The sequence below is a fragment of the Mauremys mutica genome, chromosome 1 (genome assembly GCF_020497125.1).
Source record: "Mauremys mutica isolate MM-2020 ecotype Southern chromosome 1, ASM2049712v1, whole genome shotgun sequence".
Classification (NCBI taxonomy): Eukaryota; Metazoa; Chordata; order Testudines; family Geoemydidae; genus Mauremys; species Mauremys mutica.
Window position 1 is genome coordinate 259955341 of NC_059072.1, and position 25823 is coordinate 259981163.

The following is a 25823-nucleotide window of genomic DNA, read 5'->3' on the forward strand; positions in this document are numbered from 1 at the left end:
GCAAAACTTTTGCATGCGTAAAGCCACTTTTCTGGAACTCTGTGAGTTGCTTTCCCCCACCCTGAAGCACAAGAATCCCAAGATGTGAGCTGCCCTGACAGTTGAGAAGCAAGTGGTGATAGCCCTGTGGAAGCTTGCAATGCCTGACTGCTACCAGTCAGGGGAGAATCAATTTGGAGAGGGCAAATCTACTGTGGGAACTGCTGTGATTCAAGTAGCCAATGCAATCACTGATGTTCTGCTATCAAGGGTAGTGACTCTGGGAAATGTGCAGGTCATAGCTGATGGTTTTGCTGCAATGGGTTTCCCTAACTGTGGTGGGGTGATAGACGGAACACATATCCTTATCTTGGGACCGGACCGCCTTGCCAACCAGTACATAAACCACAAGGGGTATTTCTGGTGGATCACAAGGGACGTTTCACCGATATCAACGAGGGATAGCCGGCAAAGGTGCAAGCTCATTAGGAACTCCGCATCATTAGGAACTCTGGGCTGTTTCAACAGCTGCAAGAAGGGACTTACTTCCCAGACCAGAAAATTACTGTTGGGGATGTTGAAATGCCTATAGTTATCCTTGAGGACCCAGCCTACCCCTTTCTTCCATAGCTCATGAAGCCTTATACAGGCAGCCTGGACAGTAGTAAGGAGCAGTTCTACTATAGGCTGAGCAAGTGCAGAATGGTGGTAGAATGTGCATTTGTACGTTTAAAAGTGCGCTGGCGCTGTTTGCTGACTAGGTTAGACCTCAGTGCAACCAATATTCCCATTGTTATTACTGCTTGCTGTGTGCGCCATAATATCTGTGAGAGTAGCGGGGAGACGTTTATGGTGGGGGGGAGGTTGAGGCAAATCACCTAGCTGCCAATTTTGAATGGTCAGAGACCAGGGCAATTAGAAGAGCACAGCAAGGTGTGCTGTGCATCAGAGAGGCTTTGAAAACCAGTTTCATGACTGGCCAGGCTTCGGTGTGACTGTTGTGTGTGTTTCTCCTTGATACAAACCTGCCCCCTTTGTTGATTTTAATTTCCTGTAAGCCTCCCCCTTCAATCACCGCTGGCAAAGGAAATAAAGTCACTATAGTTTTGAACCCATGCATTCTTTCTTTATTAATTAAAAAAAAGAGGGATAACTGATAAGGTAGCCTGGGTGGGGTAGGGTGGGGTGGGGGAGAAGGGGAGGAGGGAAGGACAAGGCCACATTGCTTATTGTAGCCACACTACAAATCAAAACTGTTTGAATGACAGCCTTCTGTTGCTTGGGCCCTCCTCTGGAGTGCAGTGGCTGGGTGCCTGGAGCCTCCCCCCACATGTTCTTGGGCATCTGGGTGAGGAAGATATGGAACTTGGGGAGGAGGGCAGGCAGTTGTACAGTGAATGCAGGGCTGTCTGTGCTCTTGTTGGCTTTCCTGCAGCTCCATCAGACACCTGAGCATGTCCGTTTGCTCCCCCATTATCCTCAGCATTGCATCCTGCCTCTGCTCATTGTGCTCACTTAATGCTTTCCTGGACTCTTCCACTGAATGCTTCTATGCATTCAGCTGTGCCATATCAGTGTGGGAGGACTGCATGAGCTTGGAAAACATGTCATCGCGAGTGCGTTTTTTTCGCCTTCTAACCAGCGATAACCTCAGGGATGGAGATGATAGGGGAAGCATAAAAACATTTGCACCTGTGGGGGGATAAAAAGAGAGAGTAAAATTTAAGAAGATACATTTCTGAGAACTAAAGGGAGACTTTTTCATAGTGAATCAAGCAATTCACAGCAGACAGCACATGTGCTTTAGGTACAAGGTTGCATTTTGCCTTTTATATTGAGCACCTGCCAGTATGGTGACACATCATACATGTCTGGACAACAGAATTTGGTTTCCAGGCAGCCATGGTAAGCCAAAGGGTATGTGGGTTTGGCTTCTAATGCCTTCATAACATGTGGGAGTGTTTTCAAACTGCAGCACTTTCCTTTCCCATAGCAAGCAATGCTGATTGGGTTTGCCATTTAAAGGAGGGGCTGCAGTTTTCGGGTGGATGTGCAGCACACACCTTCCCCCACCCATCTGTATGGCTATTTGAGATATCTTCCCCCTTCCCCCTGCCGCATGGCTATTCTCAAGAATGATCCCTTTTAATCAAGTGCAAACAGCCCAGCATGAACGGGGTCCTTCTACTGTTCATGTACAAAAATTCCCCTATTTCAACCAGGTGACCATGAATGATATCACTCTCCTGAGGCTAACACAAAGATATAGACCGAATGTTGCTTGAATGTGACCAAAACCCAGGACCATTCGCTGCCATGCTTTGTGCTGCAGTGATTCCAGACTACTTGCTACTGGCTTAGCATGGTAAAGTGTCCTACCGTGGAGGACGAAATAAGGCAGCCCTCCCCAGAAACCTTCTGCAAAGGCTTTCAGAGTACCTCCAGGAGAGCTTCATGGAGATGTCCCTGGAGGATTCCCACTCCATCCCCAGGCATGTGAACAGACCTTTCCAGTAGCTGTACTGGCCACGAATGCATCCCAATTCTTCAGGGAAAATCAAACATTAAACACTATTGCTTTTAAACTCTATAGTGTAGTTACAAATGTGCACTCACCAGAGGTGCCTTTGCCTTCAGGGATCCCGCCATGGGAGGATATTGGATCCAGGATGATGAAGAGATCCTGGCTGCCGGGGACAACGGATTCATTGCTTCCCTGCTGCACATTCTCCTCCTCCTCCTCTTCCTCATCCACAAAATCCTCCTCTGTGTTGTGTGAGACTCCCCCCTTGCAGGTGTCCATGGACAGAGGTGGGGTAGTGGTAGGGTCCCCCCCTAGAATGCCATGCAGCTGATCATAGAAGTGGCATGTATGGGGCTCTGACCCAGAGCGACCATCTGCCTCCTTTGTCTTTTGGTAGGCTTGCCTGAGCTCCTTGACTTTCACACGGCACTGCTGTGTGTCCCTGTTGTACCCTCTGTCCATCATGCCTTGTGTGATTTTGGCATATATATTAGCATTTCTTTTTAATCAGAATTCTGCCTGCACAGATTCTTCTTCCCATACAGCAATCAGAGCCAGTGTCTCCCGTTCACTCCATGCTGGAGCTTGTTTGGGATTCTGGGGGGACTGCCTGGTCACCTGTGCTGCTGAGCGTGCCACGCTGACCAAACAGGAAATGAAATACTAAAGTTCCCAGGGCTTTTCCTGTGTACCTGGCTAGTGCATCAGAGTTGAAAGTGCTGTCCACAGTGGTCACATTGGAGCACTCAGGGATAGCTCCAGGAGGCCATTAATGTCGATTTACATCTGCTCTACCCCGAATTTGACCTAGCAAGGTTGATTTTAGCACTACTCCCCTCGCCAGGGAGGAGTACAGAAGTCAATTTTAAGAGCCCTTTAGGCCGACGGAACGGGGTTGCTTGTGTAGACGCATTCATTATAAAATCAACCTGATGTGGCTAAATTCGACCTAACACTGTAGTGTAGACCAGGGTTAAGCTATTATTAAGGGCCTATGGGAGAGAGATGTCCAATCGGTGTAATAAATCCACCGCCACAAGAGGCAGTAGGTATGTCAGTGGGAGAAGCTCTACCGTCGACATAGCGCTGTCCACACCAGTGCTTAGGTTGGTGTAACTTACTTCGCTCAGGAGGTGGCTTATTTATTCACCCCCCCCGAGTGACATAAGTTATACTGACATAACTGGTAGTGTGTACAAGCCTTAATCCCTGAGATAATTGATGATGTCTTGATTTTTTTAAGGAGTCTTCTGTACCTTTTAGAGCTTCAATATTTCTAAATAAGTGATTTTGGATGCCGGAGCATCCACCCTTCGAATATCAGGGCCTTTTAATGTGTCTTCATTTGGGTGCCCAACATTCTTAAAGCTGGTTTGAAATTACACTTGCTTTCTGGTTAGCAACAGCTTTTCTGACTTCCCACTCTATGCAGATAGCAAAAACAGTCCTTTCTGTTTTGGTGTCCAGCAAAGCCCTTCAGGCAGCTGGAGATGAATAATCAGGTCCTTTCAGCTTCTGGTCAGTAGCTCCTTTTCTTGTTCTTGCTTCCAAGGGAGGGTAGGAAAAGTGCGTCTTTTGCTTTCTCCCTCTCTTACAAAGCCCCAGGGGGGTAGAAAAGTAATCCTCGAGCTATAAATTTCAATCTTCAGCACCTATACAAAAAAAAAATCCTATTAAAAATCTGAAGTATTGAAGCCGTGAACGCCCAGAGGAAAAGGAGATTGTTGTAACAGCCTGTATCATACTAAACAATAATGTTTCTCTAAGCGCTGTTCCACAGCTGTTAAACAATGAGTTTCTGCAAAGTGAGATAGGATTTTCGCAAAACAGAACATAGGATTGGCTATGGAGAAGATTTGTTATTTTTACATTTTGGCTAACAATAATTAATTTCAGGTTGTCATTAAGGAATGGATCTTTTCCATGAGGCAATTCTGAAGCTAAGGCATTCTAGAATACTGTTCTAATAAAAAAAACCCAGTGGGATTCTTTCCTCCTTATGCTCAAATCGAGGGCTTTATTCTCCCCCTTGTAGAGAAAGCTGCAGTGGGGTGGGAGGGTGGAGAGGAAAGGATGCAGTCAGAAAATGCTTGAGTGTATGAACTTGCATAATTTTAATTTTATTCTCCTCTCAAGGGAAAAAGAGAGAAATGAGAAGGTTGGGTACATAGTCTTCTACTCCTGGAGCTTAAGGATCTATTAGGCAAACTCTGGGTCCTCTCCGGGGTCATGTGGAGGATTCTTTGCAGTGTAGGTCAGAAATCCTTAGGAAAACTACTCAGCTAGTGTTTATTCCCAATCCTCTTCCTACAAGATATTGCAGACATGGAGGGGATGCTAATGATAAAGCAACATTAACCTCTGTATAATCTCCTAGAAGATATCCATTAGTATTACCATGATTAATTTTTGGTGCCACCCTCAACATGCTCACACGAAACCTGTGGAGCCTTGACCACATGGAGCTAGTAAGGAGGGGCTTCTCCAGGCTGAGAGGTAAAGGGAATCATGCAATGCTAGTTCCTCTTCCCTTTTTCCACAGTGCCCTGCACAAATAGCAAACCTATACTTTCAGCACAAATGAATTTTGATTTAGATCAAGGAAAACAGTGAAACAAGAAAGCACAAACATCAAGTGTCCTTGGAAGAGTAGTGTGTGTCTCCTCTTTGACATGCTGCATCAGCTCTGTCTCAGAAAAATAGCAGCTGCACCTTGCAGACAGACAGATTCGTTAGAAACTTAAAAGTGCAATACAGAGAAAACAAAGTCATAAGAGTTATGTAGTTTTCTCTACCTCTCTTTACACTTTTTCTCCCCTCCCTTCTTCCCAGTGGGGGATAGTATAGGGCCCCTAACAATTTAATTTAAGACATGTGTACACATAGCCATTATTATACTTGCAGCTTGCCTTGCAGTGTTCAACTCTGTCATGATTTTGATGTTAGCTATATAGATATTCTCTACTTTACAAAAATTAATAAAAAGTCTGATACAGTGTTTATCCTCCCCCACTAAAAATGTGCTTATTAAAATGAGGTATAGTGAAAAGGGGCTCTATTGCACTATAATGGAGTCAAGCTGTAAGGACCTTACATCAAAAACAACCTCCTGGCTAATATTTTCATAGTAAAGTTTCTTTATTTATATACAGCATGAGCAAATGATTCTCGTATATGTTTTCCCCTTTGTCTCAACTACAGACTTTTCCTGAGGAAAGGCAGTTGGCTCAAATTTTAACCTTTCCTCCTGTTCCTTGTTTTCTTTGGCTACTTGAACAGAAAAATTATTTTCTTTTAAAAATTAGAGCCAATTATGTCTCTGACGGCGCATATCTCACAGACCATCAAAATATAACTGCCACAAAAATCTTCTTACAAAAACTAACCAGTGAGCCTTCAGGATCAGTCCCTACTTAAATCAGTTAAACCTATTTGTGACCAATTGACTATATAATAGGAAAAGTGAGTTATTATTCATCATTAATATAACACCATAGAAATACACACACTCCAGCAGGTAAAATGAGAACAAGAAATAAGTCTCTGTCCTGCAGATCTTACAGTTTTAGTATGGATTTGATTTATTTCAAGTTTATAGTAGAATCAATGTTTTGAACTAGATCTAGCATATAAAACTCTGAAGATTCAGTCCAGGCAAAATAGCATATTAGGATGGGTATATCAAGTATATAACCTATCTACAAAGCATAATAAACAACATTTTATGCTCCAGGACTAGGGCCGGATTAACTCTCCTGTGGGCCGGGGCTATTAGATTTTTTGGGGCCCCTGTATACGTCTTTTTCCTAATTTAAAACAAAATGATCCCAATTATGGCATCGAGGCTATTAACGCTATATTAAACTTGCCTTTTAATTAACATAAAGCCATTCTGGGGTTACATTTCCGTTTTAAAACATGTAGAATATAGTTAAGTTAATTCAAAATAGCCGACTTCTTACCTTAGAACAGCTGTTATATTAGTTTATTTCTGGGAGGGAGTTTCAGTGCAGGAGGGGGCTCCAGGCTGTGGAAGAGTTTTGGGGTACAGGAGGGTGTGCGGGGTCTGGAGGGTGTTTGGGTGCAGGAGGGGAATCTGACCTGGGGCAGGAGGCTGGAGTGCAGGAGGGGGTGTGAGGTGTAGGCTTCAGCTGGGAGGCGCTTACCACAGGCAGCTCCCAGGCAGCAGCGCAGCAGGGCGCAGGCAAGCTGCCTGCCTGTATGCCGTGGCCCCATGTTGCTCCCAGAAGCAGCTGACTGCTGGCATGTCTCTGTGCGTCCCTGCAGGGAGGGGACAGCGTGTCTCCATGCGCTGCCCATGCCCGTAAGTTCCCGGCCAACGGGAGCTGTGGGGATGGTGCTGGGGGCAGGGGCAGCATGCAGAGCCACCTCCCTCCGCCCCCAGGGGCTGCAGAGACGTGCCAGCAGCCGGCCACTTCCGGGAGCAATGTGGGGCCACGGCATGGAGCCAGCCTGCCTGAGCCCTGCTGCACCGCTGGACTTTTAGCAGCCCAGAGATCGCCATCAATTGGCAGAGGCTCCAGGATCGACCAGTCGATCGCGATCAACGGGTTGATGACCACTGAATTGTGTATAATTATGGATTTTTTTTTTGCGAGGCCCCCCTTAGCCCAAGGCCCTGGGCTGCAGCCCCTAAAGCCCCTGCATTAATCCGGCCCTGAACAGGGATTTTGCATGTGCACATATATATATGCACATGCAGCATCCCTAGAATATAAAATGTTGTTTATGATGCTCATTGCTTTGTAGATGGGTTATATACTTGATACCTTTGACTGAAAAGGATTACTAGGTAACATAAGGTGAAATTTTCCACCTCCTTCTATCAATGTGTTTCATGGAACATTATCAAAATAGAGTGGTATCATGGGGGTTAGCTAAAAAAATAAATCAAAATATAAACATGAAAGTATTTAGTCATAAGGATATTTTCCAGTTTGTCAGCTGATAAAATAATTAAGCCTGGAAAGTAGATAAATAATAAAAATAAAAATCAAAGAATATAAATAACCTTCTTACACATATGTGAAGAATTATAAGTTCATGGTTTTAGAAAAAACAGCCTCTTATTTTAACATCCACAAAATAGAGTGCAGTGGTTGTTTCACTGCCAAACTGCATCAGTTATTTCATTGCTGCAAAACAAAGGCTAGTGAGTGGTTGCAATGGAATTAGGACACCAGCAAAACCAGTTTTGTATTGTCCAAAATAAGTTAAGAGTTTCAGCATTAAACTTTGTTGTGAGTTTAAATTCCCAGTAGCCAGAGGCCACTATAATTAGCCTAGAAATCTTCAGTCTTTGGTACAATGGTCAGACATTAGTAAAAAGGACAAGGAACATAATTTGAAAGTGGAAGAAAAATGCTTGATAAATTACTTGAACATATTTAAGGTCTGGCCCTGCACCCGCTGAACTCAGTGGCAAAGCTCCTATAGATGTCAGCAATGCAGGAAACATAAGTAATGAGAGTATAGCATTTCAGTATTCTCTTTTCAGATAGAAAATGGCTAGCAACAGGCCCAGTCACACCCTTAATGAGAACATCTGTGAAAATGTAGAAAGTAGTAAAGAAAAGAATTTGGCAGTCAAATGGTATATAAGCCAGCTGCACCTAAAACACTTTAACCTTCACAAGATTCCCTTCTCCCCCCCCTCCCCCCCCGGTTAGTAATAATTTTATGTAGAATAAACTTGTGAGTTAATGATCACAAAAGTGAAGAGTTTAAAGGTGCTGCCCTTCACATTTTGGAGGAGCTCCCCCTAAATATCCCAAATATATTTAATTTGGTAGTTAAAAACAGAAAAACAAACAAACAAATACTAAAATCAAAACTGTTTTCATTTTTTTGATGAAAACATGAAAAGTTTTGATGAAAATGGAAATTTTCTCACAATTTTCTTTCTCTGAAAAAGGCACTTCTTATAAAAAAATGTTTCGATCAACTCAAATGTGTACATATATTTCACTGCTTATTCTGAACCACCTGCTCAGTGTGAAGCCTGTTGCTTCATGTTGGGCAGATGCAAAGAGACACAGTCAAAGATGACAAGTCAATACTTTGATTTCTACCTGTTTAAAGACTTATGTTTTTTAAATGGTCCCTCTGGTTAAAATACACCAACGCTAACTCATGGCCTCCAAAGGCAAAGAGATATAATAGTCTGAAAATCCCAGCTGAAGTGCTGAGTGAACAAAAGAAAGAGAACCTAAAATGTTGATATCACAGATGTAAACATGCAAGTAATATACACTGACCCATCCCTATGCTCCCCCTGGTGGCCCACAAGAACAGAACCGCCAGTGTCCAGACTTTTGTTGTTTTTCACCCAGCACATCTGCTGGACGTTTAAGTCTATTACTTGTCTTGGAGGCTGCTTTTGTTTTCTGTATCAAAGGGACACATTAAAAAATGTAGGTTTTTATGAGGTTCACATTTTGGGCCTATACATTTTAATACTTTCCCACTAAAGATAGAAATGACACAGTATGTGCACTAGAGCATATTGCCACTGGCTATTTCTATACACAGACAAAACTTTCAGATAAACACACTCCTCATCGACTTGCTGTACTAACTAGGCAGGATCAGATTACAAGGGCTATCAATCCTCATGCTTTAGGTCAGGACATAAGCTGATCACCAGCTGGGCTTTGAAAGAAATTTCTCCCTGTAGTATAGAATTGTACAATTAGGTACATTATGGGGATTTTACAGCTTCCTCTGAAGTATCCAACATTGACCATTGTCAGACACAGGATATGCTGGTCTAAATGGATGATTGGTGTGTTCCAGGACGGTGCTTCCTATACTCCTAAAATAGATTTCTTGCACGATATTAACCAGAGAACTGAACATATTATAATATGGTTAATCCAATCATCTGTTCAGTGAGACATACTGAAGATCACTAGAAGGCTATACTAATTAATAAACTTTCTAAGAGTAGAGCAGCTGGAACTATTTGTAATTATTTGGGTTTTTGTTTTAGGGTGTTTTTTGGACCAGTTTGCCCATTTTTTCTGAAAATAATTACAAATAATTCAGCCTATTGGCTGTTTTGTGAACCTCTTTTGTTTATTTTAGTTTTGTTGTTGTTGTTGTTTCTCACTGCTACTGTATAACTTAAAATTGGCCGTATGATGTCATGGGTCATTTATGCTTCTGTCCTGAGACCTATTCTATTTGGGCATGTAACAAATTTCGTTTTGTCGCAAAACATATTTCAGTGTGATCATATTATTGGTTGTGTTTGTGAACATTCACATGAACAAAATTCTGTTTGGATGAATGTCCAAAAACACAAGGAATAGCCAATTAGTGAACATGCCAAAAACGGAACTCAGTGTTTAACGTTCTGACGAGCTTGCAAACATTTTTCACTACTGTTCCTCGAGCTCTGTTTAGGAGCATGATATCAACTCCCTTCTTCCTAGTTTAACTTAGGAACTTGGAATTGGTTCTCATATATCTGACTCATGTTGTAGCCAGAAACAGAGCAAAATGCCAAGAAAACTAGAACATCAAAGAAAGTGATTTGAGGATAATTATTTAAAGTATAGAACATCTGACCAGAACATTTATGTTACTAGTAAAGTTGGCTTATCTAAGCATCCAAAGTCATTTTGCTATCAGACCATGGCTGTCCATATTCAGTGCACATCCATCTCAAATACTTTCTATACAATATATCAGATATTTAATAAATCTGTTTTAGAAGATAACTTACAATTTTGTATCTTACGAAAGTATGACATCAGATTTCATGGTCTTATCTTATTTTTACTATGTGTTCCCTTGTGGCCTTAGCAACATAGTTGCTATGGATTACACAGTGGGAGTTGTAAGGGTCAGCAAAGATCAGAGCCCTGTCATTCTTCATTCAAAGGCAATTGTCCCTGAAAAATGTGACTTACTTCAATATTTAAGACCTGGGCACTGATATTAAGCCAGAATGATACTTCTGTTAAAAACCCATAATTAACCTTGTCTTCAACTCTAGGTCACACATTAATGGCAATTTCATAAAGTGGACATTCTTCCGTCTTTCATTCTTGAAGGCCTAGATAGGTTTTAAATAATACATCTCCTGGAAAAGTACTTGGGTAATGGTTACAATTTATTTTGTGTCATTATCTAAGCCCTTGAGACCTCACATTCCCGTCTCCTCTCCCGGAGGTAATTGCATACATCTTGGGAATGTGTGAAATGATGTTAATATTCAGTGCACCATGTCTTTTCAAAGGATCCGCAGCCTACAATGGTGCACTGTCTTGATGGCTTTCTGCAGAACGTGCAGGATAATTCTTTGATAAGAAGCAACTTTTCACTAGACTAGATTATAGGATGTTTAATATTTTCCTCCCTGTGATTTGGCAAAGTGTAAAATAGCTACAGTTTAAGAATGTACATTTTGTAATTTGCTGATGCAAATAAAACCAACTGATAAATTGTATTAGATTTCTTTCCACCTTCTATAAACAGTTTTAGCAATACAATTTCTATCTTAAAATATTTATTTTGTCTAATAACTCTTTAAAAATACTGGCTCCCAGTCTGGAAAATGGGAGTTTTGTCTGTGGAAGGACTGAGTGAACATTTTAGGATCAAGGCCATTAGGATATAATGGGTCTTAATTCTTCACTGCCTTGTACTGTGTGTAGTCAGTCATTTTTAATTCTGCAAACTGGATGTAAGAAAACCTACCCAAACACCGGGGGGGGAGGGAAACAATGAACAATCAGGTCCGATGTGTTTAAAAGCTAGTGTAATTCATTTCCTGTAAGTACAAGTTAACCTAATAAATAATCACTAATTTCTTGTTTATTCTGCAATCTTACAAAACATTTTTACCAAAAATTGAAAATGTAAAACAAATATTGTTTTCTGTAAAGTAACTGTTATTGTAGCTCCTTTATTAGGACCCCTCATTACCAATACATTTCCTCCTCTTTAAACTATAATAGTTATTCAGAACAGCTAGCCCTCCATCCAGTATACTCAAGCTGCTGTGCAAATATTGATGCATGTAGCCTCACAACAATCCCGCGAGGTAGGCAAGTATTAGGTAGTTCCATTTTATAGACGAGAATGGAGACACCGTGGGTTTGGCTTGACTAGGATAAAAAAGATGCTTTTTAAAAACCATGTTGCCTAGAACATTATGACTATGCCAGAGATCGTCAGCCTTTGGCACATGGCCCACCAGGGTAAGTACCCTGGTGGGCCAGGCCGGTTTGTTTACCTGCTGCGTCCACAGGTTCAGCCAATTGCGGCTCCCACTGGCCACGGTTCACCGCCCCAGGCCAATGGGGGCTGCAGGAGGGGCTGCCAGCACATCGCTCGTCCCACGCCACTTCCCGCAACCCCCATTGTCCTGGAGCAGTGAACCGTGGCCAGTAGGAGCTGCAATCAGCCGGACCTGCGGACGCGGCAGGTAAACAAACCAGCCTGGCCCGCCAGGGTGCTTGCCCTAGCGGGCCACATGCCAAAGGTTGCCAATCCCTGCTCTATGCCATAGACAAGGAAAATTGTATTTTAGAACAGCTAGTTAGCTGTTCAAGTTGAAGCCTGTAGAGTTTTAGAAAAACACCTTTTTATCGTCATCAAGACAAGTCCAGATAGGTAAAGTGAATCTTCCAGTCTGTGGCTATACCCAGAACAGAACCTAAACTCCTAATCCTGGAGTTCCACCCTAGATCACACTTCCGCTAAGAATGAACAGAAGGCACTTCACTAATGTAACATTCATCCTGGGCTATACCAGGCTCTGTCCACCACTTAATTCCCACATACTCCTTACCAAAAGCCTTGTGCCTTTTATCCAGTCTGCATTTAGGGCCTTATCCACAAAGCCCATAGATTTCAGTGGGTTTTGCAGCAGACCCATCAAGCCTGCTCCTGCTTCCATTGAAAGTCAATAGCAAAACTCACTTTGACTTATTGCTTTAGCAATCTGAAATTTAAAAATAATACACATTATTATTACATCAATTTTATATTTATTTCTGAAATGGACAACACCGTCTTTACCTCAAAAGCATAAGATGGCCACCTCCTATAAATCTTACTCACATGAGTCCCCACTGACTTTAATGGAATTACTCATAAGAGTAAGGCTAGCGAGATTCAGCCTGCAGTAAGTTCAAGGAAAGACATTTGTTTTTGTTAGATAATATTAACTATGTAGATGACAACATGAAAAATAATTACTTCCCCTAGCTAGCATTTTTACCTCAACTCAATTTAAAAGTGATAAGATGCTAGTAATATGCCATATTTAATGCAGAAATCATATGAAGAATATAACTGATGCTGGAAAATATAATGATTCAACACTTATTCACTTATTAGAAACATTGATTCCTAAACAGTCAATTACTTTCTTGGATATTCTGTACTCAGAAATGAATATGCAATTTTGAAAAACTTCAGTTATTTTAATAATACACAGAGAAAGTTGATGTAGCTGAGGGACTTGTTAATATCATAGCATCACATGGGCTAATGCACATGGAAAAACAAATTGTTACAAATTTTCTTTAATTCTGAACTTGGATTCAAACTTCAGCAGTACTTCAACTCAGCTTTTCCAATTAACAACCGTGTATGGAATAACTTGCCTTTTTCATGTAATCATTTTAATGAATCTTCTGATCGAATACCCTCATTATCCTTTATGGAAAACTTAAACAATCTAACTCATCACTCAGAACAGTTAAAACTACTTTCAATTCATTTTGGCTTTATGGGAATGAAAGAATTTGTGATCTTAAAGGAAATAGGAATATTTACTTCATAAAATTCTTAAAAGCTTTCATAAACATATTCAAGTAGGATTATTGCTTGGCTGATAGAGACCTGAATATAAAATACTCTTTATCTTTAGTTTTTAATTGTTGGAGATGATTTTTTAAAACTATGCATATAAATATAACAGCTGTGTTCCAAGTGTACAATAACACATCCCATTTAGAAAGGTATAACATAAGAAATCAGAGGTCAAAAGATCCCCCTTTTCTAAAATTATTTTCTAATCATATTTCTTTTTCTCTCAATTCTCCCCCAGCACCTTTGCTTTTTAACTTTGTTTTACAGGTGCCACTAGAAGTAGATATTTATTTTTCCAGATGGTAAGGATTACCTACAACACCACATAAAATACATGGGAGTAGTGAGTTTAAAAAAAAATCATCTGAAGAAGGTGTTTACCAATTTATATCAACAAAATAACAGATTGCTGTTACAGTCAAGTTAGCCCTGCTGACGCTCTTGCTTGTGCTGAGCAGTACTGTACTTTGCAAGTAGTTCTAATGAAATGAATAGGGTTACTCATGGAGGAAGGGGATACCCAGGACAAATAAGAAGATCAGAATATGGCCCTTACTATGAACTGTGTGTAGTAAAGCACTAATGTGAATCTAATTTTCCCTCCCCGCCTTTTGTAATTATTGTTGCTGTTTAATTTTTAAAAGATCAATCCATGTCTTTCCTTTAGCTATCTAGATGACTTACTACCACCCTCTCTCTTACTATTTCTAGGGCAGTGAAGTGGTATTCCTTGGATAACATGTCAATAGAACCCTAAAAGTACAGTTTAACAAAGAGATCCAGGGATACCATCAGGACAAGATAGATTTTTTCTGAAGCTTCACTAATTGCACAGACACACTCTTTCCACCATCTATTTACCAACAGGTTTAAAGCCAGTTAGGTCACAAAGCAGGTGCACTGTTTATTGCCTTCACAAAGCATGGGTCCTTGTCCTCTGCCAGCTCACTGCTGAGTGAGATAAGCAGAACTCTTACTGCTGAATTATGATCTTGTTTTAAGGCGTATGCCCCCAGGATCTATGGCAATCCCTCCAACAGCCTGAAAAATGGAAGTATTTTCAAAGAAGAGCTTGCCGGGGCTGCGACTGACAGACTATGAAACCTTGTTGTTATTCAGATTTTGAGCAAGGGCCATCCGTTCAGTTTCAGCTAGCCTTTTCATTGAATTATTTCACAAGCAGTTATTTAAGTGACAATAACAATTTAAAAATTGCAGATTTATTTACAGGGAAAAGTCAATGATCCCATAGGCATAGCATTTTACATTAGGAAGGAGCCACGTCAAAAATACTAAATTATGGAACTTTCAAATATTTAAGTTATTTTAATTCATAGACGTGATTTCGTTTACAAGGTGAGAGCTTAGCATGGTAGACTTCAAATGGTGGACTTGAAATTAAAATGTTCATGAATGAATTGCTACAAGCAGCAGCAGCATGCTCGGAGAATATTTCTGATGCACTCAGATACCAAACTAAATTCAATTTACTTATCTCTACCAAGAAGAGCTATTAGAACAGATTCTTAGCTGGTATAAGTCTGCATAGCTTCATTGCCTTCACTGGAGCGATGCTGATTTACACCAGCTAAGGTTCTGACACATTATTTGATACATATATATTATATTTATTATTAATTATTATTATTATATTGCAAATTTAGGTGACAAGCCTACAATACTCCCATTGACTTCTTATATACCCCTAAATCTGCAATCCTTCAGTGGGAGTTTTGCCTGTGTAAGGATTGTAGCACTGAGCCCCAATTTTGTGCAGAGATAGACAACCATGAACTTATTCAGCTGCAGTTTCTGACTAAGGCCTCATGGGGGAAAAATCCCAATAATTTTTCATACAGTTTCCCAGATCACTACTACAATAGCTATCTGTTTTTCAATACAGTAAATATTTATAAGGAAAACTGCCTAACTAAAATGATTTAACAGCTGTCTGCTCTAGCAGACCCCTTGTGATTCCCTTATTACTGTACTGCTGTTCCAGTCAATCACTCCCATTCTTCGAATCAGCAAAAGTCTTCAAAGGGCCTCATTCATACAGCAGGAAATGGAAGAACCTGTTGAGTGTTCTGTTCCTGGTGATCTTAAAAATAAACAAAAACCAAAACAAAAACCCAAAAAACTGAACTCTAAAAATGCCATTGAAATTGGGAACAGAGTAAAACTCAAACAGATACAAGCACTACACATTCAAATTCATGGACACACAAATGAGAAAAGTGCAAAAAGGAGCCTTCCTCTCTCTTGCACTCCCATGTAGGGTTTAGGTGCCATTGCAGTCCTTGAGCTCTCCTGATTGCAGGGACTGAGCCCAGATAGTGTCTCCTGGGAGGGAGAAAAGGAGGTGCAACTATCGTTCTGACCGGCCTCTGCTCTGGCCAGCTGCAAAGGGGAAAGCACGTTGCCGCCTCCCAAAGAATGGTGCAGTGGGCATGACCTCCATGCATGGCAGAGAACTCTGGGAGATGTTGTGCCTCCCAGTGCTCTCCTTGGGGCAGTGCATTTCTGCACCATCCCCCACTCCAGCCAATGGCATTAATTAATTATTATTATTAACTGCTTCTACGCATTTGTATTACGATAGCATCTAGGAGTACCCAGACATAGACCAGGAGGACCTCATTGTGCTAGATGCTGTACAAACACAGCACAAAAAGACAGTATCTGCCCCAAAGACCTTGCAGTTTAAGTGGTGACATAACTTGGCCTCACATAAAAATGGATAGAGGGGAGCAAGACTGAAGATTACAACTTTTGTTTTATTAGAGAGAGAGAGATAGAGAGCGAGAGAGAGAGAGTCTTTAGACATACAGGAGTCCTGTTTATGAATGTTTCCCTTCTTTCAAAAATGAATGTGATGTGCAACATCAGCTGCAATGAAATCAAATAAAGATGCTCAAAAAGCCTGGAAATCTAGCATATCTGCCATGATGGTGTTTAAAATGACCAGGATGGCTGCAGAGTTATTACTGAAGCTCCACATTTTTGTATTCTGGTCTATTTGGGTTCTTACTGCACCCTCATCACCCAGTGGTGCATTAAACAATGTGACTAATGTCTGTCACACGTGGTTTGTTCTTTCTCTCCTTTAGGTGCCAGGGGGAAAAATGATGTGTGCAGTGGAGTGTTTTGTTTTATGTAGAAATTATATGAACTCTGTGCTATGTTTATGTTAGTGAAGGCCATGCAGGTGGGAGGTCCTGGAGGTTAATGAACGAAGGGGAGGCAATGGTAGGCTCTTTACCATCACTGGCTTCCTCCCCTTACTCCTGCACATACCATCAGCACTGACTGGCAGTTGTGCCACGCTCATGCTTGGGGAAAGGAATAAGGTGTCGCCGGTAAGCCATCTTTTTGCTTCCTGAATCCTGGGGCTGCTCAGCAGCAGAAAAGCCCTTAACTTAAAGCAGCCAAAGTGATGTGCACTCTGGCCTTGGCCCTTGTGCCTCTGGCTTGACCCCACCTTGGTTCTCCCACACCTCCTTCAGTGTGTGCGGGAGGGGATGATCAACAGCCCCCCCTCGGCCACTAGGACTGCTGTGAGGGGAAACCAAGCTCCTCTGTGCTCTGGATCTCCCAGGGTGTGTTAGGCTTCAGGCTGCAGCATTGGTTCCTCCCTTGGCCTCTCTGGTGTATTTCCTAGGCACTGACTCTCAGTCTGGTACCCCTTCTTGAAACTGGGCTCCTCAGTCCCGCTGCTCAAGGCCCCTGAGGACCAGTGCTGACCTCTGAGGTACGTCAGTTACTTAAACACCCACCCTTTCCCTGAACTCCACCCTGAAGATGTGAACCTTCTGATTTACAGTTTAACCCTCCCAGGGACATGCAGCAGCTGTGTAGGAGTTAACATCCACTCATACACTGTGCACAGAGTCTCACACATTTTGCTCTTTTACTTAATCACACAAAGCACAGGAGAGTACAGATCATACAAATCACTAAACATCTCTACTGCAATTACATCCCTCACCAGCTCATCCTTCCCTTGGGAGTCCTTATGGATGGATCATCAGTGTCCAGGAAGGCAGGCAGGCAGGCAGGGTATCCTCTGCCTCATGCAGAGTGTCACATGGTGAGTGGTCTCTCCCTCCTGGACTAGAGAAAATGTTCCACCCCCTCCCCCTGAACAGAACAGCTTCTGCCCTTTTAAAAATACCCTTGACAGCTTCCTCACATGAACACCGTCAAGAGTACTGCCTCTGTGGGTCACAGCTGTCAATTTCAAATTCAGAACAAACTGCTGAGAAATAGGACAGACACACTCCAAAACTGGTGGTTATTCTCCCATATGATATACCAGACCAACAACAAAAGTAAACTTCTGTTTCACCACACTGGCTAAAAAGAAGTCAGAAATGCAGCCTCTTTAGGTATTCCAGTCCTAGATTCAACACCCAGACACTAGATTTAATTATGAGTGGTTGTTTAAAACTAACTTCATCAACCAATGGGTTCTCCTGATCCCAAAGGACCAGCCATATGCCCATATCAATATATAACTCAGATCTTGCCCAATAATTACGCTGTTGCCAATCCTTTAGGATTATTTAGGATCTAATATCTAAAGGTTTATTTATAAAAAGAAAGAAAGAAAGATGAGAGTTAAAATTGGTTAAAAGAATCAAATACATACAGTAATTGCAAAGTTCTTGGATCAGGCTTGTAGCAGAGATGGAATAAACTGTTGGCTTATTAAGGGTATGTCTACACTACAAGACTATTTCGAATCAACTTAATTCGAATTTGTGGAATCGACCTTATGAAGTCGAAGTTGTGTATCCACACTAAATACACTAATTCGACTGTGTGAGTCCACAGTAACGGGGCCAGCGTCGACTTTGGAAGCGGTGCACTGTGGGAAGCTATCCCACAGTTCCCGCACTCCCCGCTGCCCATTGGAATTCTGGGATTTCCCCCCAATGCATGCTGGGGGAAAAATGTGTCGAGGGTGGTTTTGGGTAACTGTCATCATTGAACTGTCAATCACGCCCTCCCTCCCTCCCCGAAAGCGCCTGCGGGCAATCTATTCGTGCACTTTTCTGCTCAGTGACAGCGCGGGTGCCACAGCACTGCGAGCACGGAGCCCGCTGCAGTTATGGCCGTTGTCAACTCCTCGCACCTTATCGTCCACCTCTTCCACAGTCAGCTGCTGAGAAATAGGGCTACTTTTCAATGGTGCTGCGAGCACTGGTGGACCATAGGGGATGTTTTACCAACATCAACGTCGGGTGGCCAGGCAAAGTTCATGACGCGCGTGTTTTCAGGAACTCTGCTCTGTTTAGACGCATGCAGGAAGGTAGTTTCTTCCCAGACCACAAAATAACTCTTGGGGATGTGCAGATGCCTATAGTGATCGTCGGGGACCCAGCCTACCCACTAATGCCCTGGCTCGTGAAGCCTTATGCAGGCGCCTTGCACAGCGACAAGGAACTCTTCAAGTACCAGCGAGCAGCGTGACCTGTGACTGTTCAGTTTCTTTACAGAGAAGCTGAATCTGCCCCTGTTTCTTTACCAAGTTACTGTTGACTAGCATCTGCAGTTATATACCCCGTCCACCCTGCTTCCCCCACTTCCAACACACGTTTAAAAATAAAATACATGTTCCACTGTAACTTTACAAAGGTTTCTTTATTGATGACTTTGCATTAAAGGGTTGAAACTGGGACGCGGACTGTGCTGGGTAGGGTGTGCGGTGATGTAAAGACCGCCTCTAAACTCGAGGAATGACAGGCTCCTGCTCCTAGAGCGGTCTGCAGTGCTGGACTGGTTGTTTCAACGGAGCCTGCCATCCCTCCTTTTTGGGACTCTGTGTGCGGGGGCTATGTGGCCTTTTGGCGGGGGAGGACGGATACAGATTCCTCTGCTGCGTGGCTCTGTGGTCCAGGACAGGGACCATTGCATGAGATCTGTAACCCCCCTCCCCCGCTACAAAGTCACGTACCCCCCCACCCACACAGAACCTGCAAACCACCTCCCATACCGACCAGGGTGCCTACTGACTGCACTGTGTGTGTGACCTGCTGCTGATCCTGCCCCCGTGTCTGTACCCTGGTAAAGGTGATTGTCCTGTCCAATTAACAACCCCCTTCCCCCCTTCAAACACAGTCTCCTCTAAAAGAACATGACGGAAACAGTAATTAACAGAAAAGTATTTTTTATTATCAACTAGACAGTTAGGGGATGAAACTGGGACGGGGGCTTGGGTGAGGCGGGAAGGAAAGGACTTCTCAAAATTTAGGCTATGAGAGCTTTTGGGTACTTGAGCACTCTGCTGGGGTGCAGTGACAGTATTCACGGCCCCTGGCGCCCCTCCTTCTGGTTATTTTGGGTGAGGGGGGTATGGGACTTTGTGGCGTGGGAGGGCGGTTGCAGATACACTGCAGGGGGGCTCTGTCCTCCTGCCTGCGGTCCTGCAGAACATGCACAAGGCGCCGGAGCATGTCCGTTTGCTCCCTCATTAGTCCAAGCAGCGTTTGAATCGCCTGCTTGTCTTCCTCACGCCACCTCTCCTCCCGTTCGCTGTGTGAGCGCTGGTACAGAGAGAGGGTCTCCCTCCACTGGCTCTGCTGGTCCGCCTCATCTCGGGAGCACCCCATAAGTTCAGCGAACATCTCGTCCCGTGTCTTTTTCTTTCGCCGCCTAATCTTTGCCAGCCTCTGTGAGGGGGATGCTGTGGCAGGTCTGGAGACAGTCGAAGCTGTGTGATGGGAAAAAGGGAATGAATTCCTTGCAAAGATACATTTTTGCGAACAATGAACACAGTCTAGTCTGTCTCTGTGAATTCTGGGTTGAGATCCCAGTGCCTGATGGGGCAAAAACCATTTTCGCGGGTGGTTCTGGGTAAATGTCGTCAGTCATCCCTTCCTCAGGGAAAGCAATGGCAGACAATCATTTCGAGCCCGTTTTCCCTGGATTGCCCTGGCAGACGGCACAGCGTGGCAACCATGGAGCCTGTTTTGCCTTTTGTGCCTGTCACCGTATGTGTACTAGATGCCGCTGACAGAGGCGGTCCAGCAGCGCTACACAGCAGCATGCTTTTGCTTTTGCATTTGCATGACAGCAGAGATGGTTACCAGCCATACTGTACCATCTACCATACCATAAATTGGTAATAAGATGATCATGGTTACCAGTCCTTTTGCACTGCACCATTTGCTGCTGTCATAAGTGTCAAAAGCCAAAATTGGGAATGACTCCCTGAGTCAATCCCTCCTTTTTGGTATCTAAAAATAGAATCAGTCCTGCCTAGAATATGGAGCAAGTGTACTAGAGAACCACTGTATCAGAGAACCAGAGAGCACAGCTGCTCTGTGTCAGATCCTGCATAAATTATGAGCTGTATGCTATTCACAGGAGGTGCTCCTGCAACAACCCCACCTGTTCATTCCGTTCTTCCCCCAGCCTTCCCGGGCTACCATAGCATTGTCCCCCCACTTGTGTGATGAAGTAATAAAGAATGCAGGAATAAGACACAGTGACTTGTTAAGTATCAGAGGGGTAGCCGTGTTAGTCTGGTTCTGTAGAAGCAGCAAAGAATCCTGTGGCACCTTATAGACTAACAGACGTTTTGCAGCATGAGCTTTCGTGGGTGAATACCCACTTCTTCAGATGCAAGTGGTGGAAATTTCCTGGGGCAGGTATATATAAGCAAGCAAGAAGCAAGCTAGAGATAACGAGGTTAGATCAATCAGGGTGGATGAGGCCCTGTCCTAGCAGTTGAGGTGTGAAAACCAAGGGAGGAGAAACTGGTTCTGTAATTGGCAAGCCATTCACAGTCTTTGTTTAGTCCTGAGCTGATGGTGTCAAATTTGCAGATGAACTGGAGCTCAGCAGTTTCTCTTTGAAGTCTGGTCCTAAAGTTTTTTTGCTGTAGGATGGCCACCTTAAGATCTGCTATTGTGTGGCCAGGGAGGTTGAAGTGTTCTCCTACAGGTTTTTGTATATTGCCATTCCTAATGTCTGATTTGTGTCCATTTATCCTTTTCCTTAGAGACTGTCCAGTTTGGCCGATGTACATAGCAGAGGGGCATTGCTGGCATATGATGGCATATATTACATTGGTGGAAGTGCAGGTGAATGAACCGGTGATGTTGTGGCTGATCTGGTTTGGTCCTGTGATGGTGTTGCTGGTGTAGATATGTGGGCAGAGTTGGCATCGAGGTTTGTTGCATGGATTGGTTCCTGAGCTAGAGTTACTATGGTGCGGTGTGCAGTTGCTGGTGAGAATATGCTTCAGGTTGGCAGGTTGTCTGTGGGCGAGAACTGGTCTGCCACCCAAGGCCTGTGAAAGTGTGGGATCATTGTCCAGGATGGGTTGTAGATCCCTGATGATGCATTGTAGGGGTTTTAGCTGGGGACTGTATGTGATGGCCAGTGGAGTCCTGTTGGTTTCTTTCTTGGGTTTGTCTTCCAGTAGGAGGCTTCTGGGTACACGTCTGGCTCTGTTGATCTGTTTCCTTATTTCCTCGTGTGGGTACTGTAGACTTGAGAATGCTTGGTGGAGATTTTCTAGGTGTTGGTCTCTGTCTGCGGGGTTAGAGCAGATACGGTTGTACCTCAGTGCTTGGCTGTAGACAATGGATCTTGTGGTGTGTCCGGGATGGAAGCTGGAGGCATGAAGGTAGGCATAGCGGTCGGTAGGTTTTCGGTATAGGGTGGTGTTGATGTGACCATCACTTATTTGCACCGTGGTGTCTAGGAAGTGGACCTCCCGTGTAGATTGGTCCAGGCTGAGGTTGATGGAGGGGTGGAAGCTGTTGAAATCGTGGTGGAATTTTTCCAGAGTCTCCTTCCCATGGGTCCAGATGATGAAGATGTCATCGATGTAGCGTAGGTAGAGAAGGGGCGTGAGTGGACGGGAGCTGAGGAAGCGTTGTTCCAGGTCGGCCATAAAAATATTGGCATATTGTGGGGCCATACGGGTGCCCATAGCGGTGCCACTGATCTGGAGATATATATTGTCAGCAAATTTGAAATAGTTGTGTGTGAGGATAAAGCCACAGAGCTCAGCAACCAGGTGTGCTGTGGCATCATCAGGGATACTGTTCCTGACAGCTTGTATTCCATCAGTATGTGGGATGTTTGTGTAGAGAGCCTCTACATCCATGGTGGCCAGGATGGTGTTTTCTGGAAGGTCACCAATGCATTGTAGTTTCCTCAGGAAATCAGTGGTGTCACGGAGATAGCTGGGAGTGCTGGTAGCATAGGGTCTGAGTAGAGAGTCTACATATCCAGACAGTCCTTCAGTGAGAGTTCCAATGCCCGAGATGATGGGGCGTCCAGGATTTCCGGGTTTGTGGATCTTGGGTAGTAGATAGAATAACCCTGGTCGGGGCTCTAAGGGTATGTTGATTAGTTCTGGTGTTAGTGTAGATGCAAGTTTCCACCACTTGCATCTGAAGAAGTGGGTATTCACCCACGAAAGCTCATGCTGCAAAACGTCTGTTAGTCTATAAGGTGCCACAGGATTCTTTGCTGCTTCTACAGTGACTTGTTAGTGAGATATGAGTGGAAGGCAGCCTCCAGCTGCTATGATAGTCCAGACAGGACATTAAGGAGTGTGGAGGAGAGGAGCCCAGCATCCCTCTGCTAGTCCAGGTGCAATTGAATCTTTTCTTTACACATGAAGGGTGGGGGCTGATGGAGCTCAGCCCCCTGTTGCTATGATGAGGACGGTTACCAGCCATACTGCACCATCTACCAGGAAAAATTAGGAGCAGGCGCCCTTGATCGACCTCACTGATGCTAGTCGACATGGTTACCAGTCCTTTTGCACTGCCCCATGTGCCAATAGGCTGATGATGACGATGGATATCAGTCATATTGTACCGTCAGCCACCCATGGCTGGGGGGGGGGGGCAAGGATATTGGTGTTGAGTGCTGCAGCATCACATCTATCTGCAGCATTCAGTAAAGAAAGGGTGACATGTAAAAGAGTCAACAGAGGATTGTTTTCCCTTTCACTTCTGGGGGTGGGTGGGTGGGGGGGGGGGCGTAAATTGCCGAGCTATGCCCTGACCCACCGCGGACACTGTGTTTGACCCTAGAAGCATTTGGAGCTCAGCCAAGAATGCAAATGCTTTTCGGAGACAGCAGGAACTGTGGGATACCTTGCATCCTCAGTCCCCCCTCCCTCCATGAGCGTTCATTTGATTCTTTGGCTTTCCGTTACGCTTGTCACGCAGCAGCGTGCTGAGTCTCTGCTACGCCGTCTGTCTGGAGATTTTTTAAAAATACTTTGGACCAGGTGTAACATTACAGTAATTCCCCTAATTAGATGCAGGAGTCTCCGAGTGAGATCACCCTGAGGACGGTCACTGAAGGAGATAGAGAGCGCATGCTGCGTGAAAGCCAGCACAAACCAGGGGCCTATGCAGCTGTGCTCGGGGAGGCAATGCTCCCTGAGTACCTCATGAAAGCCTGGCGCGGAAAAGTGTGCTACCACGGAGCACCCAATAAGGCAGCTCTCCCCAGGAACCTCCTGTGAAGGCTTCTCGATTCCCTCCTGGAGAACTTCGTGGAGATCTCCCAGGAGGATTTCTGTTCTATCCCCATATATATAGAGACCACCTTTTCACATACTTCAGATTCCTGTAATATTAAGAATAAAAGTTTACATGTTTAAAGCACTTACCGACTGCTCCTTCCCCTGATTCAGGGTCCGGGTTAACGGCCGGGGAGGGTTGGTAGGGGATCTCCGTGAGGGTGATGAAGAGATCCTGGCTGTCGGGGAAACCAGCGTTGTAAGCGCTGTCGCCTGCCTTGTCCTCCACAAACCCTTCCTCATCTTGCCCGTCCGCGAACATCGCCGAGGAACTGGCCGTCGACACTGTCCCATTGTCAGAGTCCACGGTCACTGGTGGGGCAGTGGTGGCAGGCTCCGTAGCGTCCGTTTGCCGCTTTGATTTTTTGGTAGCCTTGACTGGGGTCCTTGATTTTCACGCGGCGCTGCGTTGCATCCCGCCTATATCCTCTGTCTCTCATGGCTTTGGAGACCTTCTCGTAGGTCTTTGCATTCCGTTTTTTGGAGCGCAGCTCCGAAAGCACAGACTCCTCGCCCCACACACCGATCAGATCCAAGACTTCCTGGTCAGTCTATGCTGGGTCCCTCTTTCTATTCAGAGATTACATGAACTCCTCTGCTGGAGAGCTCTGCATTGCTGCTGGTCCTGCTGAGCTCGCCACGATGTCCAACCACGAAATGAGATTCAAACTGTCCGGACAGGAAAAGGAATTCAAATTTTCCCGGGGCTTTTCCTGTGTGGCTGGTCAGAACATCCAAGCTCGGACTGCTGTCCAGAGCGTCAACAGAGTGGTGCACTGTGGGATAGCTCCCTGAGCTACTAAGTTCGATTTGCATCCACACCTAGCCTAATTCGACATAGCCATGTCGAATTTAGCGCTACTCCCCTCGTCGGGGAGGAGTACAGAATTCGAACTAAAGAGCTCTCTATGTCGAATTAAATGGCTTCCTGGTGTGGACGGGTGCACGGTTAATTCGAATTAACGCTGCTAAATTCGAATTAAAGTCCTAGTGTAGACCAGGCCTAAGTCTCTGGTTGCTTCCAAATCATAGGAAGGTCCTCAGTCCCTTGGTTAGAATGCTCCTATTAGTAAAAGTTCATAGTCCAGAGGTTTGAGCAGGAGAGAGGTGAAATGGAGATGCTTCTAGGACCTTTTATAGCTTCTTCCATGCAGAAGGAACCCATAGTTTAAAAAAAAAAGAGCTCTCCGCACCGCTCATGGAAAAATACAGGTAACAAGATGGAATTTGTAGTCACATGAGCAAGTCATCTGTCTATGCTGCTTCACTTAGTTATAGCAGAGGCCATTACCCATATGCTAGTTAGAACGTTCACATGAAAGTCCATCAGGTGTGGATGAGCGTCTTCCATCGTCCATTGTGAGTTAAGTGTACCTGGATGGCCATTCAGCTTGAATAGTCCCTTCACAATGTGCAGGTTAAATACTTTGTGGGTGTTGCCACATAAGCAAACACATTTGAAATACAGGTACATAATTAATATTCTTAACTTCAGATACCAAAATGATACGTGCATACAAATAGGATAATCATATTAAGCAAATCATAACTTTTCCATTGACATCTTAGTTGACACACTTTGCACAAGATTTTTTGTGATTATATAACAGTGGTGGCAACAATGATCTACATGACTGTATTTTAATCAGATAATATCACAAGCACATAGCCCTGCCAGGTGAGGGCCAAGGTGACGTCTTCCCTGTGTTGGGGGAGGGGATTCTGGGATGGGACCCATCTTTTGTCTACAATGAATAGAGTCAACTGCCCTCCCACAGAATTCATAAAGTGTACAGCCATATTCAGAGATCATGACAGGAGCTAAGAAGGAATAGAATTAAGTTTTCATGTGTGGAGGATTCCCCTGATGCAGCACAAATCCCCATCTGACTTAATGAGCTGTTTTAA